We start from the raw sequence: 16479 nt of genomic DNA, 5'->3' as shown, positions 1-16479 counted from the left end.
GATTCACCTGTTATGAACTGGTGGCGTCAGAACTTCAAATCAATGATCCCCCTCCTCAGAATGAGATTTACACTAAACTGTGTCCAGAAATTACTTCCATGTTTCGGGAAGCTGCACCTTTTGTCCAACCCTTCATCTCTTCCTCCCTCCATCCTATCATCCCTCCATCCCTCCTTCCATCCTCCCTCCCTCCATCCTTTCATCCCTCCTCCCTCTCCCTTTCTCCCTCCATCTGACTGATTCTCCCCGCCTCTCCTGATGGAGGAGCTGGGAGCACTTCATATCTATTCCACTGCAGCCCAGAGGGGTGGAGACTGTCGTGTATGAGGACCCTGAAAATGCAAAGTCACTTATATTTTTCATTAATTTACTGCTGGGGGAAGAAGAAATGATGACTAGGCGATTTTAAATTTTTTCTACACAGTTCTCAGTTTGACCTCCCAGGCTCCTGTAGCTGAATTCATCATCATAAACCACTTTAGTTTGTATTGGTGGTTTTACACATGAATTACTGTTTATGTTGTCATGAAATAGTTGCTTGTAATAAATTGATCATCGACGTAAAAGTGTTTAATGTAATTATTCAATAAAAATAACCCTAACCCTAACCCTAATCATAATATATTCAACGTGAAGATTTGATACTTTACTCTTACTCACTTTAATTTTGCATTTAAACCATGAGTTTGAACATTTATTAGTATGATAATAATAATTTGTATTTGTCTACTCATCGTGTGTGTGTGTGTGTGTGTGTGTGTGTGTGTGTGAGTGTGAGAGTGAGAGAGTGTTTAAGTGTGTGTGTAAGATTTGTGTCACGTTGTAGCACCGCCCCCCTCTCGCTGCTGCCGGTGTGTGAATGCAGCGCCCCGGTGTGTCCAGCCTCGCAGGGCGGGGTGATGAAGAGGAGGAGGAGGAGGAGGTCGCTTGATTTGAAGATCCGCTGCTCAGTGTTTTCTCCTCGAGCTGCACGGTCACCGTCCTTCACTCCGAGCGGGACCCCGCTGCACTTCTGTCGGCCTCTAGGTGAGTGAGAACCCGGTCCGAGCCGAGCCGACCCGAGCCGACCCAAGCCGAACCGGGCTGTGTGGTTTCAGTCAAGTGTTTGCACAGATTTGTTTGATTGTGTCGGCGGCTGGCGAAGCATCCACATCCTGCCGTTGTCCCGGGTTAGAGGCTGATATCCCGGGTTAGAGGCTGGTATCCCGGGTTAGAGGGTGATATCCTGGGTTATTCTCTGCGGACCACGGGTTGGAGGTTCTGGAGCTGAGGCGCAGAGAGAAGCCCGGACAGAGAGCTCATCTGTCGGCTGAGCTTCACCCCGCTCTCCCTCTCCATCGTGTTGTTGAACTGAGTATGTTTGTGTGTGAGTCTCTGTGTATGGGTGTGTGTGTGTGAGTCTCTGTGTATGGGTGTGTGTGTGTGAGTCTCTGTGTATGGGTGTGTGTGTGTGAGTCTCTGTGTACGTGTGTGTGTGTGTGATTGTTTCAGTGCGCCAGAGCTGCTGTTGTTTTGATGGAGTCAGTGTTTGAGGGATCTCCTCCCTGATGGAGACTATGAAGATGATGGTGTTATTCGTGTAGATATTTGTGTAGATGTTGGAGTAGAAATTTGTATAAATGTTTTTGTGGATGTTTGTGTGTAGATGTTTATGTAGATGCGTATATGTGCGTGTATATGTTTGTGTGTAGATGTGTAGATGTTCATGTGGATGTTTGAGTAGATGTTTTTATATACAGTATGTTTGTGTAGATATGTGGATGTTTGTGTGTAGATGTTAGTGTAGCTGTTTGTGTAGATGTTAGTGTAGTCTCCTCTAACGACCTCAGCCTGGAGCAGATCCACCAGAACCTTCCCCAGAGCTTCTCTCCTCCTGACACTTGAATCCCTTCCCCCTGATCTCCTCTCTCTCTCTCTCTGTAGTTTCTGGTAGTTTGGTGGAACCTCTCCTCAGGAGGAGCTGGACCTCCTTTGCAGTGATGAGGCACATTTCACTGCTCTTGTTGTGACTGTAGAATCAGCAGGTTTGTGCGTAGCTGCAGCTTTCAGACCTTTTTATTTTTTTATTTTGCGCAGACCCGGTTTGAAATCCCGTCGAGCAATTATGTAATCAGATCCAGGCTGGGCTGCTGCTTTCTCTCCTCCTCCTCCTCCTCCCATTCCCTCGCTCTCTCCATTTCTTCTCCCTTTTCCTCCTGTTTTCTTTTTCTCATCCCTTCCTCCCTGGTTTCTCTTTTCTTTCTCCTCCTCCTTCTCTACATATCCTCTTTATCACCTCACTTTTTCTCCTTATCACCACCTCCCCCTCTCTCTTGTCCTCCCCCACCCATCCCTTCTTTTCTTTGATGCAGTGACTGGGAAACATTTGGCAACTTGTTGACGGAGCCTTTAAAATGTCACATGAAGGTGTTGAGTTGTTGTCCTGTGGCTCCAGCTGTCGTTAAACAAACCGTCTTCCATGAAGTTTCAGCCTTTTTTAATCTAACTGTCTCTCACTGATAAAACTTTGATGATAAACATCATGGGTTTTATTTTTCTTAGAGAGAAAAGTTGGAGTTCACACCCTGCCCCCACAGGGAGGTCAAAGGTCAGGGATTCAGACTCAAGGACACTGGTGGAGGAAGATGAGGGGGGGGGTCACTCACTACGTTTACATGAAGGCATAAAACCGATTTCGGCTGAAGCCCGGTTTCTCTATCCATGGGGGGTTAACTGCTCTATCTCAGGGTACATGGCACTGAGAAATCCGACTCTTGTCCGAAAGCATTTCATACCCCGCTACGATAGGTGGCGCTGTTTTCATTACAGCTAGTGGTGATACAGCCATTTCCGCTTGACCTCGTCACCACTACCAACAAAAAACAACAACAGCCTTCAACTCAGCATGCGACTGACCTGTCGACTTCCGGGTCACGGCCAGGGAGGGAGGGAGGGAGGGGGGGGGGGGGCAGGATCTCAAGCATGCGCAAAGACGTCATCTCCAGTTGTGGTCTAGCTTCCAGAGTTACATGCGCGCGTTGTCCGATATACAGCCAAATCCGATCTACTTATCTGGGGGTGGTTATCCGACTTCAGTCGGACACAAGAAATCTAGATTTGTGGAGTTACATGAAATGGATTTTCGATTGAAACCCGACAACGCCAGAAATCGGGTTTCAATCGGACACATGTAACCGCAGTGATTGATTTAACTTTTAAATCATCTCATTGAAGTTGAATAAACCATCATAATTAATCTGCTGTGTGGAAACTGCAGCAGATTTCAAATCTCTGCAGTTTTGCAGAATCACAACTGTAACCAGATTTTTTTCCTGATCAATACGATTTTAATTCAAGCGTCAAACTATCGCAAAGGAGAAAAATGTACAAACTTCAAAGACTTTGCACATTTTCAGATTTGGGCTTGTCGCTCTACGACATGAGTTGTCGATAAAGTTTCAGGCAGCTCCAAAGAATTGGAAAATGGAAAGCATGACAGTTGTTACCATAGCAACAGGGATGTATATTACATCATATCATTTTTTTTTTTCATGAATTCTTCTTTGATGTCAAAACCTGCTGTCTACATTACCCACAATGCATCCTGTCCCAGACTGTTTGGTCAGCCTATCTCTTGCTTGTTGCTGCCAACGTGTCCTGGTGTGTATTTGTGTCTGTGACTTTTTCCTTTCTGACACAAAGAGGGACCTGTATTTCCCTGCATACGTTTCCACAAGACGTTTGGTTACGTGGTCAAACCTCAGATCTGCAGTTTGTTGTTTACAGGCCTTTAAAAAAAGAGGCGGAGCATGTGAGAACAGGACAGGAAGTCGTTGTCTTTATGGTACATGTGGTTTTAATCTGCAGAAACACAAAATACTGAACGCAGCATCTTTACAACCCATTTGAACAAGGAGTTTTCAGGAGCTGTTGGTTTTACATGTTGTTTCCTCTCAAGCTTTACAAACTGATGATAAATAAAGATCACGTCCGTTCACTCGGTTCATCTCCAGATGTTTAGTCTTCCTCCGTCAGCAGGTTCGGATGTTTTGCTCATAAATCACCTGCAGGGACGTTTTAAGTGATTTGATGCTTGTTGCAGAAAACATGAATGCGGTGCATTATTTTCTCTTCTCTGGTGGCGGAGGCGGCAGCACTGGTGGTGCTGATGATGATGCAGCTTGGCTCAGCCTGGCTGCTGTGTGACGCAGCGTGAGATACGAGCTGTAAATCATCGGCTCTGCTGCAGCGTCTCAGATAACGTGCCCGGTCCTGAGCTTTGGGCTTCATCGTCTTAGTACCAGGCTAATATTAAACCACTCCTGGTATTTTATTTCTCAGCGCTCTGCGGGAGAGGAGGAAAAAAAATATTACATAACATATTCTCACAGAAACACTGGAGGATAAGGTCTTGAAACCTGCACATGCATTTTAGAGTGGAGTTTAAAATAACCTGCCCTGTAAAGAAAAAAACTTAAGTCTGGAGTCAGGATTAGATCTGTTGTCCAAAGATCTTTATTTACAGTTTATAGCATCAAGTGTTGAAAACTGAAAAAACTGTTTAGGCTCATTATCTTTGATTCCATCAGTTTTAAACTGTGGTCATGAGGTCAAAGGTCACACTCACCCAAGTGTTTTGACGATATTTGACATTTCACAACTTTAAGGGATTTATATAAATATTCATATTTTATCACTGTCTAATGAGAACGTTGGCAATTGAATGGAATCAGGATTATTCTCTTCCCCATTTATTGTTTTAGACATTAAATGAGTTAAATGATTAAATTAAACAGCTTCACTTGTCCTTTCAGCTTCTCTGGATCTCATGATTTTCAGTGTTTCTTTCCTTTTGTGTGTTTATAAAGTAAAAGTAAGTCTGTGGTAAACTTCTCTACTGGTAAAGGCAGCTAGAAAAGTGTGATTTTGTGAAATGTCCCTTTAGGGCCAGAGAGGTGAATAGAAAACGAGGCCAGTCGTCTCCTCCTCCTCTCCGACTGCAGACTCGCCCTCCTTCCCTCACACCTTCATCACTCCCTCCTTCCTCTGCAGTCACCTCTCCTCATCTTCTCCCTCTTACTTTAATATTTCACTCCTTCCTCCTTGTGTTCTTTTCCTCTTCTGTTTCTCTGACCTCATCTCCTCAAACTCCTTTCATCCATCCTCCCTCTCTTTTTCGTCGCTTTCGTTGTGTTACATTGCTTCCTCTCTCCTTCGATTGTCTCATAAGAAAAGATGGAAGCATAGCTCTACAAAAGCCTCTTTTGTCAAATGAAAACTAGGTGTTTTACTGTGAAGGCGATGGCCCAGTTTACTCCTCCGTCTCTTAGGCTTGAAGAGATTATACTGAGAAGGAGGGGAAAACTTCATCCCGAGGATGGATGAAGAGAGGAGGTCCAGAGAGAGGGAGAAGGAGGTGAAAGAGAGGAAACAGGAAGATTTGGGTTGAAGATAGTAAAGGAGGGATGAGGAGAAAGGACAGTGGAGGAGCAGAGACATCCTTCAAAGATAATTAGATTTAAAAAAAAAACTGAGACAAAAATGCAGGAAATGTAAACAGAGACTGGATAATTTGTGAATTTTTTAAATTACTCTGAGCAACACTATCTGTCCAGAGGGTTGAAGACTGAGATGAGGATGAGGAGGAGTGAGTGTCCAGGAGGTGAAGGTGAGAGGAGTGAGGAGGACAGGACTGAAACACACCAGCTGAACCATCCTGCCTGGACGGATGAAGAGGAGGAGGGAGGAAGGAATGTTCTGGAAAATGTCCAGCAGACAGGAAGTGGAACAGTGCGACAGAGGGAAGGGCCGGGAAGGAGCGAGGGAGGAGGAGGAGAGCTTCAGCTAAATATAGAGGAGATTTGAATTCGACCATCACCTCAACAAAACGCATCAGTCGTCGTTGCTGCAGACAGAAGAGTGAGAATAAAAGGGTCACTTACTTTCCTTCTCTGCAACTTTGATTGTGTCAGTTCTCGTACATTCAGACTAGAGGACGGATCAAATCGCACTTTTCTGTCTGAACACGAAAATCGTTAAAAAATATTCATCCGAACCCGGTTAGCCAAGTGGGTCGGGTATCCAGAGACTTGTGGTATTGCTGCTGGACTGGTTTTAGTTTGAAAACTCCTGCCTGTGTTATAGTCTGGGCGAACAGAAACTAGGACTTTTCTTTAACTAAGCAACCAACTGCAGAGGAGACAATCTACTTCCTGTTTACATCACATGACCAGTTCACGTGAACGGTCATGTGACGTGTGTTATGGTGGACGGAGGTTATTTCTGATATGGAGATCAAATGGAGGTTGTTTTGATTTGAAAATGCAAAAAGATGCTGGTGTGGATAAAGGCTGAGAACTGTAACTAATTTGAGACATTGGAACGGTCGCCATCTTGTCTAGTAGCGGAGGAAGGGGAAGGAACCTATTTTCAAACTTGGCAAAATGGTGGCCTGGGTCTGTCACCAGAAAAACATGTGGACACGTTGCTGTTTCTGAGTAAAATCCATTAACTAAACGCTCTGCTGAGGACAGAGGTCGACATCTGGTTTAATTCCCTCCACCATGGAGGATATGTTTTTATTTGTGTTTGTTAGTTAGCAAGATTACACACAAACTACTGGATGGATCAACACTTAGTGGAAGGATGTGGGTGCTGATCCGGAGCAGGGGGTCGGATCCAAGAATTAATTGGGACATTTTTGACAATAAGACGTTTATTGGAGATAGTTGTCACCCGACAACAGTGTGTGTGTATATACATACGTGTGCGTGTGTGTGTGTGTACATAGCCGGGTCACGGCGAGGTAAACGGGCTTGACCTCAGCAGGGGTCAATCACTCAAGAAACTTTATCTCTCGCTCTTCATCTGTTTTTCTTCTGTTCATACACAAATCGTCTGTGATGGGTTCAAAGCAGCTGGAGAATAACACATCTTTTATTTCTTCACTGACGCTCGTGTGTTTCATCAGATAAGGTTCAAGCTGCGGAAACACACCTGTGATATCTCATGAATAAAGTATGTGATCATTGTTTATGAAAACTCTGTGATAATGTGCTTCAGAAGGATTTTTTTCTTCAAGGCTCTGCTCATATTAGTCGGATGTGATGTGAGGAGAGAACTGGATCTGTGAGAGTTAAACATCATGGCTCATCTCACTGTGTGAAGGAGAGTTTGTCTTTATCGTCTGGTCCCTGTCAGACGACAACACTCTCCAGATCACCTGCAGTCGGAGCCGCTGCCTGATTGTTTTCCCAGACGTCTCACGAGGCAGCGGAAAGAGACGGAGCTGAGACAGAGCAGCCGAGGTTAAAGGTTGAATGACGGAGAAGACGCAGTTTAATGAGGAAATCAAATCACTCCTCAGCAGCTGCAGAAGAAAATAACAGTATCGTGATCTGTTGAGAAACGATCAGATCCTTTATTTTTTGCTTCATGTGTTTGTTCCAGAGTTTCATTTCATCTGGTTAGGTTTGGTTCACGTTGTAATTTAGGGACTAATGAATTTTGTCTGACATACGTACTTCCTGTCGTCATCAACCTATGTGGGCTGCGTCTACCAGTACTTGACTCTGATTGGTTTGTAGATGGCATTTGACGTGGGCGTGTTGTCAGTTGCTCTTTCTGTTTGAATGGAGGAAATGAATGAAGCGCTTCATATGGTTGCCATGGTAACATCATGATGGTATTACTTCTAGCATTTACCTTCAGGCACAGTTCTCCACAGTATAACAGTACTCAACAGTACTACACACTAGTTCAAATTAGGGATGCACCGATCCGATATTTGTATCGGTACCGATATTGAAGAAATGTCTAGATCGGGTATCGGTGACAATGGGCCGATCCATATCGGCTGATCTATTCAGTGTAATTCTATGCTGTGCGCTGTGAGTTACGTCATACGCAAGCAACGTGCGGAGCCGACAGTGTCCGGCGCCTCTCCCCGCGGCCCCGGTGCGAGCCGAGCCGCCTCCACCGGGGCCGCGGGGCTCCCCGGAGCCGGGCTGCCGGCTGCTTGTGCTGCTGCCCTGGGACCGGGGCCCGGACCGGGAGCCGGAACTTTTCCCACTCCGCCCGCCGCCGCCGCTAGCTTCCCCGGGGCGGCTGTGAACCCCGGTCCGGGCCCCGGTCCGGCTCCCGCTCCGGCTCCCGCACCCGGTCCGGCTCCCGCTCCGGCTCCCGCACCCGGTCCGGCTCCCGGTCCCTCCGCCGGCCCGGTGCCGGACGGGGCCCGGTGCCGGACGGGTCCCGGTCCGGATCTCCCGCCCTGCTCAGTTTGAACGGAACCGGCGGAGCTGCAAAGTTGGTGAACTCGCCCGCGGGTGACTTAGAACTGGTGCGGACCAGGGGAATCCGACTGTTTAATTAGTATCGGTATCGGATTGGTATCGGCCGATACTAAACCTCAGATATCGGTATCGGAGGTGAAAAAAGCGGATCGGTGCATCCCTAGTTCAAATGCACCAAATGTCCTATAGTTTCAAACATTATATCGTCGGAGGTGAAGACTGCAGAAGCTTCCTCTTCTTTTTCTTCTTCTATTGTTTAATGGTGTCTCTACTTCCTGTGATTGGTCCAAACTATCCCAAAAAGTGTTTTCACTCTGCAAACTAACCGAACCATGGTTCAGTTTGATCCAGACCCAGAACACCTCTTCTGGTCTGAGGAACCTTTCACACCGGATTTTTAGGCTTAGACTAAATTGAAAAGTCAGAAGGTCTGAAACATACGAGGTGTGAACGAGTTCCTCTGTGTGATTACAGTGTTAACGGCTGAAATTATGTTACGTCCAATCACTTAATTTTTCTGTGTGATGAACTGAGATAATGTGACATTATCCACACATGTTTACTTTAAATTGTCAGATGGGACACACACGCACACACACACAAAAACACACACACACTCTGCGTTGACCTTCAGCAGGACTCCATTTAATTTGATTTCACTGTAGCCAAAGGCGTTTCTCTCTCTGACACACACACACACACACACACACACACACACACACACATTACGCTCACATTCCTGATAAATGAAATGTTCAGTCTGAGGCCTCCAGATGTGGTCAGAGTACACACAACCATCTGTAGTGGGTGTGTGTGTGTGTGGTGGTGTATCCTGAAATGGAAGAGGTTGTCTGTTAAAATCTCAATTTACGTTTCAGGGGAGGAGCTTTAACAGTAAAGTCCCACCCAAACTGCATGGCATCATGGGAAATTTGCAGTTGTGGGGTTCAAAGGACAAAACACACAACATAGATTTTTGTGGGGGTTCAATCGATGGTGATGCTCATGCATGGGGACTTTTAGTGTTTGTGTGTGTGTAATGTGTATATCTGTATATATATATTGTGTGCACTCCCTGGGGCGTTGCTGTAGAAGCGAGGGTGGAGTCGACATCCAGAGAGAGAGAGAGGAAATGAGTGATTAGCTGAAACTGGAACGCTGCCTCTGGACTGTGGATCTGTAAACCGTCTGTGCTGCTGCGTCCACGCTGCTCTACGACAAAATCCCTAAACCGCCTGTGACTGCTCCTAGTTCACCAAGTTCAATTTAAAACTTTTCCTGGCCACAAGGACTTTTAAATACCTGATTTACGATCAAGTCTAGAGGAGCAGCTTTGTTACTTTAGTGACCAGGGTCCGCCATCTTGTGTCGATTACGTAATTTGCAGTCAGAGTCTGCAGCAGTGATCAAGAAGTGAGGCTGCGGTATCGAGGTTCCGCCCATTCACACTCTAATCAGGAGACAGTCTTAGCTGTCAATCAGGACATATCAGCCCTTTTTTCAGAAACATTAAAACACTTGAACAAAATTCAGCTTGATAAGAAAACTACCTGAAATGTCAGAGACCATCTTTGACAAACATTTATTTATCCTCCACTTTCATGTCCTAACTGCTAACATGGATGAGGCATGTTAGCAGCACCATGGGGCGATAGAGAAGATTAGACTTCTAGATTAAGATACCAGCTTCAGAAATGCACTGGATGCAGATAAGATGCCAGGTCAGGCACATGAATCTGTTTGTGGCCAACGTATCTAATACCAAGTCTTCTTAGTGTTTTAGTTTCCCCAAGATAAAACAAAAAATGTCTCTTCCCAGATATCACCTCTTCTTCTTCACCGCTCCAGAACAGCAGTGGCAGGAAGAAGGGATTCTGGTCTTGTAGCGTTCAGCGTTCAGTTTGCCAGAGCAAACTAAAGTCAATATTTCATCCTGGAAAAGTCCCTCGAGTGACCTGTAGCATATGAAGAGGGTGGAACTGTGATGTCAGTTACAACACTAACAATCTAATGAGCTCTCCAAAGCAAACAGCTGCTAGAACACGTTATGAGTTCTCATTTTTCGATCACTGGTGTAGGATCAATACTCTGATCGGCTGGTTTACAAAGTGCAGGTTTCAGAATCAGCGTTAAGAAGGAAAATCTGTATCAAAGCATCTCCAGTGTCAGTTCCTCATTTATATGTGTGTGAGTTACAGCTGTTTGTTGGTTTCCACTGTGTCTTCACATGTTTCTGCAGTTTTAACGACGCTTCTGTTTAAACATTATCTTTATATTCGATCCATATAATTAAATAATACCTTTTAATTGGAAACATTCACAGTGACTTCCTCTTTGCTCTCGGTCTCCTTCACTGTCCTCACAGCTGACTGTGGATGTCAGTTCTCTGTATCTTCACATGAAGCAGTGTCTCCGTCGCTGTCGTGATTTGTTCTGCTGCTGATCTTAATGTCGCCTCCTGACAGACGACCACCATTGTCCCCGGCTGTTATTACATCTTGCATTGATTTGTGAGGACGTGCACGTCCAGCGCTGAGATACTTTCCGCTCGTCGTGATTTCCTCAGACTGTAGATCAAACGTCTCTGTGCAGAAATCGGCTTCAACACTTTAGTATTTTTTTCATCACAGACGAGGATTCCTGGAAAATTTCAGATCTCATTTTCAGCAGCGGTGACTTCAGCTGCTTCTTTACTGCGTTGCTATGACGATAGTGAGGGTTACATCATCGCCCCCACCCTCTTCTCTCCAGGGCAGAGCTGTAACTCAACCCTGATGACCTCATGCATTACATTACGAGTGCATGTGTGTGTGCAGGGTAATATTAAGGAGCTTTACACCAGCGTAGTCTAACCCACAAATACCCGCTGACACACTTGGCATCTTGGGAAATGGGTTTGCTGACATTGGAGGGGGAGGGGCTACATGCCCTTGACTGTGACAGTAACTCAGCCACGTGTCGGACAATAAAGAGCAGAACAGATCTCTTACACTTCATGTTCAGTCTGAACCTGTTGCTCTTCATCGTTTTCCTCCCCTCTCATCGTTTTCAGCTGATAAAAGTTTCTCTCGGTGAAGACGGAGACAGAGATTTTAAACGATGAAGCTTAAAGTTCAGGTTTCATTTGATCGACTGCAACAGAAAACAGCTTTAAGGCTCGCTGAGATTCTCACTGACTTTTAATAAGTTTAACTTCTTTATGTAAGTAAATAAGAAAGAAGCGATTCATATTTTTATTTATTAAGTTATTTTAATTCATTGAAAAATCGTTGCAGCTCCAAACATGTTCACAGTCTGAACAAATAATACACTACCCATGATCCTGTGTGCTCACCCCCCCCCCCCCCTCCACGGGGGAGACAGGTGAGTCAGTGCGACAGGTGAACGCTCAGACCTGAACCTGTTCAGGAATGTGTTTGATCATGTTTTAATACTGAGGACACACACACACACACACGCGCACACACGTCCTGTTGAATAGATTAGATCTGACATCCCACAATGCACTGCAACATGAGCCTGGCAGGATTGTGAGCTGAAGAGAGAGAGAAAGTGTTTGGCAGCTGGCCAGGGTGAGAGGATGGGATGGATCGCCATGACGACACAGCCGACCCTCCAATCTGGACTGTGGAGAGCTGTGTGTTTGCGTGCAGTGTGTGTTTCTGTGTGTGTGTGTGTGTGTGTCTGTGTGTTTGTGACAGTCGTGGTATTTTTGGATTGAAGCTGTTGGCGCTGCAGTGTTCAACAGAAACTCAGCGGTTGTTCCGTTTCCGATATTCAGGTTTTGCTTTTTAAAACTAAAACTAAAAACGTTATTTGTATTAGAGCAGAGTTGACAATAAAAAACTAAATCCCGGTTTCTACAGACCCCAATTAATCGCTGGGCTTAAATTATTATTGTTTTCACCAAAGATTAATCTGCTTATTGTTGCCTTAATAATGACCTTCACTACTTCCAGCAGTTATTGATTGTTAATTGAACGTCTCGTGGTGTGTACCTTCAACAACAAGTGAAGTTGCAGGAAACATTGTTTAATATAAAATGTAAAAAACAAAAAAAATATGCATTTAGAGAGTTGTTTTTGGGATTAACTTTGTTACCATTGTCCATTTTCTCACAAGCAATAAATAAAAAGAAACATCAGCTCAGTCAGCTCAAACTCTGATGACTTTTAAAAGCAGTTAAATCTGTGTGGTTCATGCTGAGTTCTGTGAGACAAACCTTCCACAAGTTGATTCCCCTGAACAGGAAACGTTCCAACAAAGCATTTACTGAAGGGATCATTACTGTCTCCTGCTCCAGAAACCCTGAGAGTAAAACTATTCAGATAGTTGTCTATTTTAGATTAGGAAAGTTTATGAGTGGCTCCCAGGTGAGATGGTCTGAAAATTGTTTCCACTGCAACACTCGACCACAGCTATAAGCACTGGTTGTATAAACAAATTCATCTCGAGCAAATTAACTGACGAACACATCGATACGATTTATCTACAATTAGCTGGTGTATCTGCGTAACTCTCAGATGAGAGAGCTGAAATCTGTGAGACTTTGTGACATAATTTCCCTACGACGTCATTTCCCTACGACGTCATTTCCGGACCTCACACTTCCTGCCTTCTTCCCTGTGTCACATCAAACCCAAACACAACTACGATTCTACGTAGCTAGCTCCGTGTAGCATCTAGCTACATGTAGCCTCAAGCAGATTCAAGCTGTGGAATCAGCAACACAGTTCGGAAACAAGACCGGGGAACCGCTGCGCCAAGAAACGATTACATCAGCATTTTGACCCGCTGGGTGTCACTTTATTTAGTTCTGTTAGTTGCCATGGTTCAGTGTGTGGGAGACAAGCTAACAGAGGTAAACAGACACACGTGGACTTCTTCTTCCCAAATGGGGTAGGGCTTCTCTGAGCTCGTCTTCCGTTGCACCACCTATGGGTTTGGTGGTGAATTTTTTTCGACGTACAGTGGTCGGAGAGGTAAAAATCAAAAACACTCTTTGCCCACCGTGGAGCCCTCTCCGAGAAACGGATACGTAGAAGCATACTGGAGCCTTTAGGCAACGTGACTGTAGTTTGGTAACAGAGAGTAAACGTCTGCAGTCGGTCATCCAAAGGGTGTGTGTGTGTGTGTCAGAGAGGGAGTGAATGAAACCAATAAAACACATCTGGTAGCGTGGAGCATGTGGTTTTTGGAGGGTGTGTGCAAGACTGTTTGTGTGTGTGTGTGTGGTCACTGAAAACCATGACTGAGGACTGCCAGGTGGAGTTGGAGGAAGAAAGGGTGAGAAAGGACGACGGAGAAGAGAATGAGAAAGGAAAAGGTTGTTTTGGAGCAGGATGGAGAAGGAGGAGTGGAATGCAGAGAGAAGGACTTGTGAGAAAAGACGTCGAGGAGGTGGAGGGGAGAAATAAGGGTGGAGCACAGAGAGGCAAATTAAAGGAGGAAGGAAAAGAAGTGGGAGAACGAGGGAGGAGAATGTTTTCAGATTAGAGGAGGATAAAAAGGGTGGGGAGACGAGAGGGCGATCAGGGATGAAGCTTTTTCAAACATGACTCTCACCCTTTTTCTCCTTCACCCCCCCCCCTCTGTTTTACCCTCTCTCTCCCCCTCTCCCTTCTCTCACCCCCTCCTCTAACTCCCCTCTTCTCTTTCTTGGCGCTCAACCAAACACTCCTCCCTCCGCCTCACTGATCCATCCTGCTTCTATCAGAGAGTTTGGGAACAAGCAGTTCCTCCACCGACGAGAGAGAGAGAGAGAGAGAGAGAGAGAGAGAGAGAGAGAGAGAGAGAGAGAGAGAGAGAGAGAGAGAGAGAGAGAGAGAGAGAGAGAGAGAGAGAGAGAGAGAGAGAGAGAGAGAGAGAGAGAGAGAGAGAGAGAGAGAGAGAGAGAGAGAGAGAGAGAGAGAGAGAGAGAGAGAGAGAGAGAGAGAGAGAGAGAGAGAGAGAGAGAGAGAGAGAGAGAGAGAGAGAGAGAGAGAGAGAGAGAGAGAGAGAGAGAGAGAGAGAGAGAGAGAGAGAGAGAGAGAGAGAGAGAGAGAGAGAGAGAGAGAGAGAGAGAGAGAGAGAGAGAGAGAGAGAGAGAGAACTTTACTGCTCTGTAAAGCAGCAGTGGCCTCTGTCCTCCTCTCTCACTGGATTAATGGCGGCATATAAACTAAATCGAGAGGCCTGAATCACAGACGTCAAATATAATATATAATATAGAAATTCTCCTGTGGAAAGATCAGTGTTGTTGTTTACAGCTCATCCACACCGGCGTCGGCCCTCATCACCCAAAACTCTGGAATCTCCTCGTCTTTCCAAGTTGACGTCTTCGTCTTCTACTTGTACGGCTCCTCATCCTCTTCTTCATCCTGAGATATTTTTGTTCTTCCAGTTTCACGTCCGTCACGTGTTAGAAACCTCATCAACACGTCCACTAGCTCACTGGGTAGTTTCCAGACTCTGACATTTTCCAGACATTTTACTCGAGGCTGCAGAAAAAGTCCCAGAAAGACAAAAGTCCAGAGACACTGACTCCCACGTTTGTTCTCACATACAGAACCTCAAGAACAGTTCAGAACTTCAGTTCATGTCTGAAAACAGGATTTCTGTGTCCCAGGTTCTCCTCAGTGTGTTTTCACTCTCTTTACGTCTCACACATACTTAAAAAGCTCCAGAATTACTTTAATTAATCAACTCAAGAGTAAACATGAACATTATGTTATCTGCAAAAACTTTACTTTACTTTACAACTATTAAAATGTTCTTATTACTCCAGACCGCAGTTCTGTTCGGTTGGTTCTTTATGCACCGTGTCTCAGTCTGTTTAAGAACACGGGGAAGCTTCATGATACGTTTCTTTAGAATGACGGTAAACACAATGAGTCATTTCAGTAAACACTCGTCTCCTCTGAGAGACGGACAGATCAGAAAGATTTCTGAAGCGTCCTCTTGACCTCAGACGTTTATCTCGAGTGCTTCGTTCCTCTTTGCACTTCTGATCACTTCCTCACATTCCTTCACTCCATCTTCTGCTCACGTGCTTCATCCTTTTCTTATCTCAGCAACTTTCTCTGTAGTTCCATCAATCCTCCGCCATTTGTTCTCCACCTGCCGCTCTTTTACACATTGATACTGGTCTGTTCTGGTTTGGGTGGTCTCTGGTTTTGCTCTGTTCAGTGTCAGGTCAGTGTGATACTGAGATAGTGTTCTCGTTCTGATAAGCAGAGTAAAAAAGGAGGTTATATGTTCCCAGTGGAGCTTGATCCTCCTCTTCTTCCTCCTCTTCACCATTCACCTCAAACTCTTCCTCTGCAACAAAATGTCCGTCGTGTGTGTGTGTGTGTGTGTGTGTGTGTGTGTGTGTGTGTGTGTGTGTGTTCACAGCTGCATGCCCACATACTCCCACTCAGTGGTTTCCAGTGAATATTAAACATTAGATTTTCTGCTCAGCTGCTAATTTATCTACATGTGTGGTCTTGTGTTAAACAAAATTAAAAAATATTACAATAAATCACAATATCAATTTGTAGTACTTAAAACTCTGATACATATGGATTCATTCAAATTGTGTCGTATCAGGATCTGAATGTATCATCACAACCACAGTAAACAGACAGAATTTGGACATTTGGTCTTTAACTTGGGTTTTCCAGATGAGTCTATAGTTCATGAAAAGTTCAGGTTTTCGTGTTAATCTGTGTCTTTGTGTGTGAAGGTCACAGATCCACTGGAAACAGACGGTAATGAGAGGATAGAAAAGGGTCTTTCTCTCCTCCTCCCTCTCTCTCTCTCTCTGTCCGACAAATTAGAGCTTAACTTCATTAAAATGTGTGATTGCATCAGAGCGGGCCTGCGTTCCTCGGCCTTCGCTGCGTCAATGTGTTGTTGCCGGTGTCGAATGTTCCCAGGCGTCTGTGCTGACAATCAGCCCATCTGTCTCCTGGCTCAGACACTGTGGCCATTTACAAATGGATATGAGGGAATAACTGTGCTGCTTATCTGAGAATATCACATTTGTCCTCGAGTCATTTGGCTGCTGCACTCGACTGGTGTGTGTCTCTGTGTGTGTGTGTCGGCCTTTATAGTTTAACGCACGCAAGGTAATTAGCTCTGTGATGTTGGAAGTTAACTCGGCTGAAATACAGATGTGACTTAGCTTTAATCTCAAAGGTGAATTTGTTGGATTGAATTGCAGAAAGTCCGAAAATAAATCCTGCAT

The 16479-nt window shown here is 45.1% G+C and overlaps 1 protein-coding gene across 1 annotated transcript in view; it reads left to right on the top strand.

Annotated features, from left to right (window-relative positions):
- The first annotated feature begins 977 nt into the window (after window positions 1–977).
- Window positions 978–16479, top strand: part of LOC133020287 (spectrin beta chain, non-erythrocytic 1-like) — a 76029-nt gene continuing 60527 nt past the window's right edge. Inside the window, exon 1 of the mRNA XM_061086788.1 lies at window positions 978–1026. The gene's annotated coding sequence lies outside the window, so the exon portion shown is untranslated. The remainder of the gene's footprint in view (window positions 1027–16479) is intronic.

The sequence above is a fragment of the Limanda limanda genome, chromosome 15 (assembly GCF_963576545.1).
Source record: "Limanda limanda chromosome 15, fLimLim1.1, whole genome shotgun sequence".
NCBI classification, from domain to species: Eukaryota; Metazoa; Chordata; class Actinopteri; order Pleuronectiformes; family Pleuronectidae; genus Limanda; species Limanda limanda.
This window is presented reverse-complemented; position numbering and strand designations above follow the sequence as displayed.